The following is an 11,120-nucleotide window of genomic DNA, read 5'->3' as shown; positions in this document are numbered from 1 at the left end:
ACTCCTCCAGCCCCTTAACCATTTTAGTCGCTCTTCTCTGGACCCTTTCGAGTAGAACCGTGTCCTTCTTCATCTACGGCGACCAGTGCTGGATGCAGTATTCTAGGTGAGGGCGTATCATGGCCCGGTACAGTGGCATGATAATCTTCTCTGATCTGTTCATGATCCCCTTCTTAATCATTCCCAGCATTCTGTTTGCCCTTTTTGTCGCCACCACACATTGTGCGGACGGCCTCATCGACTTGTCGACCAGTACTCCCAAGTTTCTTTCCTGGGGGTCTCTCCAAGTACTGCTCCGGACATCCTGTATTCGTGAATAAGATTTTTATTACCGACATGCATCACCTTACATTTATCCACGTTAAATCTCATTTGCCATGCTGCGGCCCATTTCTCGAGCGTGTTTATGTCACATTGCAGGTCTTCGCAATCCTCCTGCGTCTTCACTACTCTGAATAACTTCATATCATCTGCAAATTTAATCATCTCACTCGTCGTACCAATTTCCAGGTCATTTATAAATATGTCCAAGCACCGAATCCTGCGGCACTCCATTTGTGATGCTTTTCCAGTCTGAGTATTGTCCATTTACCCCCACTCCTGTTTCCATTTATGTCCACTCTCTGGTTTATAATGTGATAGGAAACGCAGATTTCTAATAAGACCCGTTTTAAGATTACTCTTCAGTAAGCATCTGAACTGAGTTGTTGAAGTAATATACCTGGAAGCCTGGACATCATTAACTAAAACAATAAATAATGTTTAATGATGATTCATAGTCGGAAGAATGTGATTAGAGAAATCTTTAGAGCAGGACGACTCTGTGTTTGAGAAAAGTCTATACATAAAACTGCTGTTGCAACATTCCACTTAACTGTCCTGTCTTTGCCTCTGATGAATCAGGGACTTGAAGTGTCACTGCATAATCACCAAATCTTGATCCCATTGTATGAGCCTTGCAACATTTAAAGGTCAGAAGATGCCAAGAGATAAGATCTAAAAAAGGTAAGCATTTATGAGTAAACGGATAAAACATTTCCTTCTTTGGGCTAGATTCACAAAGCAAACTGATCAGTTTGCGACCCCTTAGCGACCAAATTCCCCTCTGGCCCGATTCACTTACCTCTCTGCCGACCATCCTCCGATCCGCGCATGCAAATGAGGGGAGGGACATTCAAAAGTAGGGAAGGCAGTGATTCACAAACCAAAATTCTCGATCCAACTGGGCTGGCCGATCAACTCCTAAAGCGACTGCTGGGGACCAGTCACACACCTCTCTACCAACTCTCCTGCTCTGTTGCCGCCCTGCATTCTGCCCAGCTCTCTGCTGCCCCGACCTCACTGCCTTTTCCAGGGGCTGCAGAAGCCCTGGGGCAGGGGGGAGAGCAGTGCCTGTTGGCTCCCTGACTTCCAATTATGCTGCATCTAGCAGAAATCGGTATTAGCAGCCTTCCCTGCAGTGCGAGCCCGCAGGTTTAAAGTGGGGCTGCACGCCGCAGTCCCGCTTTAAATCCGTGGGCTCGCACTGCAGGGAATTAGGGAAGAGGCTGCCACCGGCAGAGATAGGAGCAGGAGAGTCAGGCTCGAAAACCTGTTAAAAAAAAAAAAAGACACAAAATGCATGTGCAGACCCTGCGCATGCGAGGGGATCGCACACCAGCAATCCGGGCAGGCAGATGGGGGTGTTCCTCCGATCACCCCCATATGCATATTTGTCTTTTGTGAATTCGTCGGACCTGCCCAGATTGGGCAGGTTAGTGAATCTGGCCCAAATTGTTAGCATGTCAGTCTCTCAGCACTATAAGACTTGACATTAGCTTTGACCTTGAGGGATGGGGGGGAATCCTTCTACCAGAGCAGGCCTCAACTTTTGCGCAGCATGGATACTGGCATCGTATGGGCCACTACTATTCCAGTCCTCCTTAATGATGTGCGATGTCCGGCCAGAGCTATAGTGACAGTAGAGGACCACCATAAAAGCAAGAATGGCTCAATCACCTCAACTGTCCCCAAGGAATAGTCTTGTGGGGAACTTATCAATTTACTGTATTTTCTAAACTGTAGGATCTCATTTTACCAAGCAGAGCAATTTGTAATATCTTCTGTACCAAGAGGTCATGGTGAATTTATTCCCATGGCTTCCATCCCAGAAAATTCCTTGCACTTTCCCTTGCTATTTACTGACCTCAGTATACTGCATTTGGTACACTGTACCTTGCCTTGAGTTACTGAAATTGGGCATTTTCATTTTGGATTACAATGATTTAGTTCAAATTTAAACATTAAAGGGGAGGGGGGTGTTACACTAACTGCCAACATTTTAACTATACTATCTGTATTACACAAAGGGATTGAGGGGTACAGATAAGAGGAGAGGTAGGTACAGGGATAGGAGTGAGAGGCAAGTTATAGGAATAGACAGGGACCACAGATCAGGCAATGGGCCTGATGGGCCGTCACGGGAGCGGGCCGCTGGGCGAGATGGACCTCTGGTCTGACTCAGCGGAGGCAACTTCTTATGTTCTTATATGATATCCAGACTCTACTATACTTCTCTCCAGAAGGCAAGCATTGAAGGAAGTTGCTATCCCAGGTGGAGAATGCTTTAAGTCTCTGCTGCAAGATAAAGTATTTCAGAATTACAGAAGGATGCTATTAGATTTGCATGAAGTAGAGTGGAGGGGAAGATAAGAGACCAGGGAAGATTCTCAAAACTTTAATGTGGTTGCAGACCCTATTGTAGAAGTATAGAGCAGATCCAGATGATCTGGCTTTTAATAAGTCCTGATGAATGAAGATGCACATGGATGGAGGGAAACAAGGAAAAAGAGAAGGAGAATGAGAGGGGAAGGGAAGAGGATACAAATGGATTGGGTGAAGGGAACAGATGGAAAACTAGAATTGACAGAGGGTCAGAAAAATGGAAGAAAACTGAATCTGAAAGATCAGTGCCAAAGATCGTCCAATTATATAAGGTGGTTCTACAGTATTTCAAATGCTAAACAATATTCCCAACTGTTCACAATTATATTTATACAATTATGAACCAAACCTACATTGATTTAAATTTTTTGTATGGATCTTCAGAATGCCATCGGGGATAGAATACATCCGACTGCTTAAGACTCCATCGATCCAATTAATGTGCTTATTAATATATTTTCTTCTTATACATATATTTCCTTTTCTTTGTGGAAAAAAATAAAACATCTACACCACTTATCTTGTGTGTTTTTTCAGGTGCGTTAAATCTTCAAATTGCCATCTCTTAGGTAAACCTGGCCCTCAGTAAGCCTGACTTAGACCGGCAGAGGGCCTGGTGGAGAGAGACTGAGCAACTGGGAGAGTAGTGCTGTTAGAGCTTGGAGTGACCAGAGAGTAATCAAGCTTGACAATTGGCCATGACCAGTGGAGAGTTTGGCTGACACTGACTGGCAAGTAACCAGCAGAGTGACCAGAGGAAGTGGCCAAAAGCCCCAGAGAGAAGCAACCAGAAGAGTCAAAGATCCTAAGCTGATGGGGACTGGTGAGTGACTAGCAGAGGGACTGGCAGGGCCATTGGCAACCAGCAGAGAAACTGGTAATGGTAGCAGGAGTGGTCAGAAGACCCAGAAGGAAGCAGCCTTTAGAACCAGAGAGCATTGGCCAAAGGTGACTGGCGAGTGACCTTCAGGGGGAGCATTGGCCAAAGGTGACTGGCGAGTGACCTTCAGGGGGACCAGTCTGGCTGGTGGCGACCAGTGAAGAAACTAGCAATGGTACAGGAAGCAGCCCAAAGACTCGGAGGTCCAATGAGGGTTAGAGAGGACCTGGTGAAGAACGAGAGACCCTGGACTGACAGTGACTGGCAAGTGACCGGCGGGGCTGGTGACGATCAGTGGAGAGACTGGTAATGGTACCGGAAACTGCCTGAAAACCCTGAAGTCCAAGGGAGGGTTTGGAGAACCCGATGGTGACCAAGGAAGAGCTCGGAGGAGCCTGGTTGGGTTTTAGAAGTGTGTGAATGAGAAAAAAGACCTGAAGTGCCTGGAGGTGATGAAATGATGGGTAACGGCCGCTCGGCCCGATCACAATCGTCATCGCCATCCTTAATATGACTAACACTGGTCATAAGTGCTTTTGAAAATAAGCCCCCTAGTGTCAGATTCTAGTTGGACAAACTGAGTGCAAGTGCTTCAAACACTCTTATCTTTCTCATTTTTAGTATGGTTCCATCTGAGAAACAGACAAAATCAGTGACTAGTTATTTTCCTTTACATGTCTGTTCAGAGTCATGCCTCCTTTACCACATTCCTAGAGTGTTAGCTCCTTCTACTGCCATCCTTTCATTAAGCATCTATTCAGCTTATAATACACCGCAGATTCCAAGAGATGGTGCTAGGACAAAGCTTTGTGAGGGTGAAAGTCGGTGGAGATATTTAGCACTCCTTGCTTAGTGAACACTGCTATTTATTTAACCAAATAAACAATGGGGGGGATATGAATTCATAAAGCAGACAGTTTTGGCTGAGTGCCTTGCTCATAGCTGTTATGTAAGCGAGAAGTTTCCTTAATAGTCTGAAGCAGTGTTTCTCAAGTCGGTCCTGGAGCACCCCCCCCCCCCCTTGCCAGTCAGGTTTTCAGGATATCCACAATGACTATGTATTAGATCAGTGGTCTCAAACTCGCGGCCCACCAGGTACTATTTTGAGGCCCTCAGTATGTTTATCATAATCATAAAAGTAAAATAAAACAGTTTCTTGATCATATGTCTCTTTAGTTATAAATTACAATATTATTATTAAGACTTAGTCAAAAGGAAAGATTTATAAACTATAAAGAATTTTACCTCATGCAAAATTGTCATTTCTTTAATAAGACATTAACTATTTTTGCTGAGGCCCTCCAAGTACCTACAAATCCAAATTGTGGCCCTACAAAGGGTTTGAGTTTGAGACCACTGCATTAGATTTGCATATATTGGAAACCATTGTATGTAAATCTATTTCATGCATAGTCATTGAGGTAATCCTGAAAACCAAATTGACTAGGGGTGCCTCCAAAATGTGTAGTGCCTGATCCTGCCATTGAAATCAGTTCTGCAAGTCCTATAATGCACCAGGATGAGCTGTGCACAAATCCAGAACTGTCCCATAATCTCCAGACTGGAACTGGGTAACTTTAACATCTTAGGACGGGGTTGAGAAGCACTTGACAAGCAAAATAATAATAATAATACAAGGTTGTTGAAATACTTGATCTTCTGAAATTAGCCAGGCCCCTTTTTTCAGATTTCATAAATGAATTAGGAAATACATCCACTTAAGCTTATTTTTCCATATTATAAAGCTGTGTTCAGCCATCTCATACTATGGCTTTGACTGATGATTAAAGCAAAGCAGTGGTCAACGTGTGTTACACAGTGTTCCAAATGTGGTTCACGATGCACACTTTGTACTGATTCCCAAATAAACCCTTACTCTGGTGTTTTGTTCTTCTCTTTAATCATGAGTGTTATTTCTGAAAAGCAATACACTATGCTCTAATTTCATATATGTAATTATTTGGGGGTTGTGAATTTTCTCCTCCTATATTAAGTAACTGTGTAATATTAAGTAAAGTTTTAAACTTTATGCCAGCCACAGCCTCCCAGAGCTGCCAAGTTGCCCAGTTCCACAAAGGAGATTTTAGGCCAATCCTGGCTTTCTCACAAGCCTATGATGTTGCATCTTGGGAGCTACAGCACAGATTTCAATGGGTAGAATCAGGAACTGCAAATCCCACAGTTCTTCGGGAATTACTTCACAATCAAGACTAGCCAAAGTCTCCCTAATGGATTAGAAACTTGTCAATCCTGGACTCCTTCAGACAGTTCATGTCCTGCCTGCATTAACTGGTTCAAAGAGGGCAATAACTCCTTGTAAATACCTGTTTAGAAAGTATTATCTGTTATAATATTCAGTTTTGATCGGTCTAGAAAACGCTGCCGTACTAGCAGTGATCACAAGACATCAGTGTAACACAGGGGTTCTTAAGCCAGGCCTCAAGACATACCCAGCCAGCCTGATTTTCAGGATATCCACAATGAATATGCATGGCATAGATTTGCATACAGTGGAAGCAGTGCATGCAAATTTTATTATTTTATTATATGAAAACCTGACTGAGAACCCCTGGTATAACAGATTGGGAGGCTAGAGGCTGACTGAATTTCCGTTTCGGTTGTGGTTCCGAAGCTGGCCCAAATTCCTTTTCTGCCTGTTTCAGTTTCAGCAAAAGGTTGCAGCCATGGTTTTGGTTCTTGCAGAAAACTGACATACAAATGGAAGTAAAACCCAGATGTCTCAATCTGTCTTCCTTACTTCCATTGCTTTCAATGGAAGTAAAACCTAGATGTTTCAATCTGTCCTTTTTCTGGAGCCATATGGTAACCCTAAACTTACATTGTATTTTCAGTAAAAGCTCAAAATTTGTGATTTAAGAACATAAGAATTTCTGCTGTTGGGTCAGACCAGTGGTCCATCGTGCCCAGCTGTCCGTTCACATGGTGGCCCTTAGGTCAAAGACCAGTGCCCTATTTGAGTCTAGCCTTACCTGCGTACATTCTGGTTCAGTAGGAACTAGTCTAACCTTGTCTTGAATCCCTGGAGGGTGCTTTTCCCTATAACATCCTCTGGAAGAGCGTTCCAGATTTCTACCACTCTCTAGGTGAAGAAGAACTTCGTTACGTTTGTACGGCATCTATCCCCTTTTAACTTTAGAGAGTGCCCTCTTGTTCCCTTCACCTTGGAGAGGGTGAACAATCTCTCTTTCTCTATTAAGTCTATTCCCTTTATTATCTTTAATGTTTTGATCACGTCCCCTCTCAGTCTTCTCTTTTCAAGGGAGAAGAGGCCCAGTTTCTCTAACCTCTCATTGTACGGCAACTCCTCCAGTCTCATAACCATTTTTGTCACTCTCTCTGGACCCTTTTGAGTAGTACTTTGTCCTTTTTCATGTACAACAACCAGTGTTAGACGCAGTATTCCAGGTGGCGGGCGTACCATAGCCCAATACAACGGCATGATAACCTTTTCAGATCTGTTTGATCCCCTTCTTTTGTTACCGACATGCATCACCTTGCACTTATTCACATTGAACCTCATTTGCCATTTCGTGGCCCATTCCTCTAGTGTGTTTAGGTCTTCGCAATCCTTCTGTGTCCTCATTACTCTGAATAACTTTGTATCATCTGCAAATTTAATCACCTGATTCGTCCTATTTGTCCCTTCCCAGCAGGAGTTGCCCTCAGGCCTGTCTTACAATCCCTGGCAATCTAGGTTTAGTCAGGGCAGGAGTTTATCCCCAGTCACTCCTGCCCTTCCAGGCTCTGCTCTGAAAATGTCTGCTATAATCTCTAGTGGCAATCTTCCAAGACTGCCACAAGAGATCATGGCAGTCATTTTGAGAACAGAGCTGACATGGGTAAAAGCAATGGAAGATCACTCATACTCTGACTACACCAATAGACCACAAGGGATTGAAAGGTAGTCTTGGAGGGGGGAGCTACTCTTTTTGTGTGTGTGTGTGTGTGTGTGTGTGTGTGTTTTAATGCAATTGCAAATGGTTATGGTCTTACATTGTGGTTTATATAGTATCATGTTCCAAATAAATGTTTTTCCTACAAAGGTTTAGCAGAAATTTAAATCCATATATTTGGGATAATAACCTCCTTAGGAATAGCCTGTCTTGGAGATATGACATCAGCTGTCACTCCGAATGTGGCACAAAGTCAGCCATTGTAAAAGTACTGTGGCTTTTAGCTTCAGTTTTCATTAGCTGAGGTCCAGCTGCAGAAACTATTTTGCTACATTTTTCATTATTTATATTCTGGTGTAGATACTATTTGGATGATTAAAGAATTTCCAGGCTTTGTTGGATATGATGACGATACAGTGTTTTAAGCAGACTTGTGCTGTACATAGAGTTACCATATTTGTGAAGACAAAAAAAAGAGGACACATGACCTTACATTACATTCTGACATATTCTGTCAAAGCCCTTACGAATTCATAGCAGATAACAATATATTTCTATTACTGGGAACAAAACCCAATTAAACATAATGCAATGACAAATGTTCAAATATTAATTTCAAAATAATTTAAAAAAAAATAAGAATGTCTTTAAAAGTTTTCTAGAAGCAGTATATTGGCCTACTGATCTTATTCCTTGAAGGATGCCTTCCATTGAACAAATGATCTAATTGTCTTTGGTAAGGGAAATTGAAGATAGAATTGCTTCCGTATAATATGACCTGGTCTTCCTGCTAGTAATGAAATCAATTCAACTAAATATGTAACATGGCACCTGGCCATAGAGAATATTAAAAATTGTAATACAAAGCTTAAAATAAATCCTTGCATTTACTGGCAACCAATGTAATTTAATAAAATATGGTGTAATTCTATCATATTTACACATGGAAAAAATTACCCTCACTGTAGTATTCTGCGCAGTTTGCAATCTTTTCAATGATCTTTTAGTGCATCCTAAATGCACAATATTACAGTAGTCTATCTGGGAAAGAATAAGTGATTGAACCACAAGTGCAAAAACTGACTTATCAAAATATTTCTGAACTACCCGTAATTTCCTTAAAATAAAAAATGATTTTTTACTAACCAGATTAACATGATGCTCCAAGCTCAATTGGTGATCTAATTGAATGCCCAAAACTCTAGTTTGCATATCAAAAGTGTAATTACTTTGGCCAAAGTGTGATAAAAGATCCGATCTTGCCTGATTCTGTGGGCCTAGCCCCACCCATACTCCACCCACAGCTCTGCCAACACTCCACCCATTTCCTAGGTCCCCCTTCCTATCCTCTGTACCCTTTTAATAATAATAATAATAATAATATTTTATTTTGTATACCGCCATACCCAGGGAGTTCAAGGCGGTTCACAACAGATAGATGAATTACATACAGTGCGATTCGAAAAAAGAAGAACATAACAAGGCAATCGTAGGGTCAAACTCGTTTACATAATCGATTTAGGAGGGGGTAGGGCTAAATACGGGATACATACAGTGTGTGCTGCAGTAGGATACAATAGAGTTTAAGAGAGGAAATTAGATAAGAGCATATTAGATGGAAAAAGGGGGGGGCAACAAACTTGGAAGGGGGGGTGGGAAAGTAAGGGGGGGAGAGGGGAGAGGAGGGTTTAGATGGGGGAAGGGGGGGCTAAGGGATAGGTCTGTTGCAAAGGAGGGGTTTCATCAGTTTTCTAAGGTGGAGAGGGGGTAACGTTACGGCGGAAGAGGGGAGCGTTAGGGATTTGGTCCGTTAAAAAGTAGAGTTTTGAGCTTTTTTTCTGAAGGGGAGGTATGAATAGCTGTCAAGTATGATTTGGGCGAGCCATGAGTTTAGTTTGGCCGCTTGGAAAGAGAAGGTTCGTTCGAGGAATCTTTTAAGGTGACACGATTTCACTTTTAGTACTTCTCTCTCTCTCCCTCCCTCCAACCCTCCTCCCACATGGTTGGTTCTCTCTCCCGCCAACCCTCTTCTCCTGTGCATGCTTCTTTCACTCTCTCTGCTTCCAACCCTTCTCTCCTGTAGATGGTTCTTTCTCTATATCTCCTTCCAACCCTCCCCCCCTAAATGGGTGCCCCTCTCTCCTTCCAATCTCCTCTCCTGCTGTTTCTGTCTCTCCCCTCCCAACCAGCACTACCCTACTCTATGCTCTTTACTTCAGCACTCTCTCCTTTCCATAATGCTTCTCCAGCCCTGCCTCCCACATTCCATGCTGTTTCTCCCTCCAGCCCTACCTCCCTTCATGCTGTTTCTCCAACTTCCCCCCATGCTGTTTCTTAAGCACCATCCCCTCCCTCCCTTCTTTGATACTATTTCACCTCAACAACTAAATCTCCTGATTCCCCCACCTACTTCCTCCCTGAGCCCAGACACTGTAATTTAATCTTTGGGCAACTGGCAGCAGCAAAGCCTCTCCCAGAAGCCACCCCTCAGCAGCAACTTCCTGTTCCCATGTAAAGTGGGACCTGCAGAGAGGCAACTTCTGGGCAGGCTGCTGCTGGCTGCCCGAAGATTAAATTACACTGGCCAGACCCAGGTAGGAGGTAGGTGGGGGAGTTGGGGGAGCCAGCTAAACCTGGAAAGACTTCCCCATTTTTAAAAAAAACTATCAGGGCACCCGGATAGTTCTCTAAAAAGAGGAAATGTCTGGATTCTATGAGAAAGGAACCTGTAGTGATTTTTTTCAAGCACAAGTACTAGTCAAACTTATAGTGTTAGTAGGAAAATATTACAATGAAATGAAGTTATATATTAGAAATTAATTTGAAAAATTAATTGCTCTTAACTGTAATTTTTCAGAGCATATGGAGGGGCATAATAATTAAAAAAAAGGTCTAAGTCCCCTTTTGGCCTAGGCCCTAAACGTTGAAAGTAGAAGCAGGGAAAATGTCCATTCTCAAAAAAAAAAAAAAAAAAAAAACCTTCCAAAAGGAGGGTTTTGGTTTTTTTTTTTTAAATAATGGCCTGCCTCTACGTTCAGCTGTTTAAACGCCCAGACCACAACTACGTTTACACTAACAACATATAATCAACCAAAAAAAAGCCTAAGTCCCAAACGTCCAACACAAGAGCTTTTAGGCGAAGGAGGGGCCAGTCCTTCACCTAAAAGCTGGATTCTGTAACCGGTGTCTGTCAAAAAGAACACCAGTTACAGAATCCACCCCCCCCCCCCCCCAGCAATGATTGTGGCTGGAGAGATAGCCAATCTCTCCTGCCGCGATCCAACCCCCCCGCCCCCCGACATGATCGGGGCAGGAGAAAGCCCAACCCCTCCTGCCCCACCAAAACCCCACCCAGCTGACACGATCAGAGAAGGAGGGAGCCCAACCCCTCCTGCCCCACTAAAACCCCCTACCCCCACTAAGATACAGGCAGGAGGGATCCCAGGCCCTCTTGCCCTCAACACCTCCCTCACGATCACACCCCCTGAACCCCCACTCAACCCCCCAAACCCCGCGAACCCCCCACCTTGCGACACCCCTACCACGACACCCCCCCTGTACCTGAACAAAGTTGGACGAACGGGTCCCAAATTTGTCCATCCAGCCCACCATCCTCAGAATGG

This window comes from Geotrypetes seraphini, chromosome 1 (assembly GCF_902459505.1).
Source record: "Geotrypetes seraphini chromosome 1, aGeoSer1.1, whole genome shotgun sequence".
NCBI lineage: Eukaryota > Metazoa > Chordata > Amphibia > Gymnophiona > Dermophiidae > Geotrypetes > Geotrypetes seraphini.
This window is presented reverse-complemented; position numbering follows the sequence as displayed.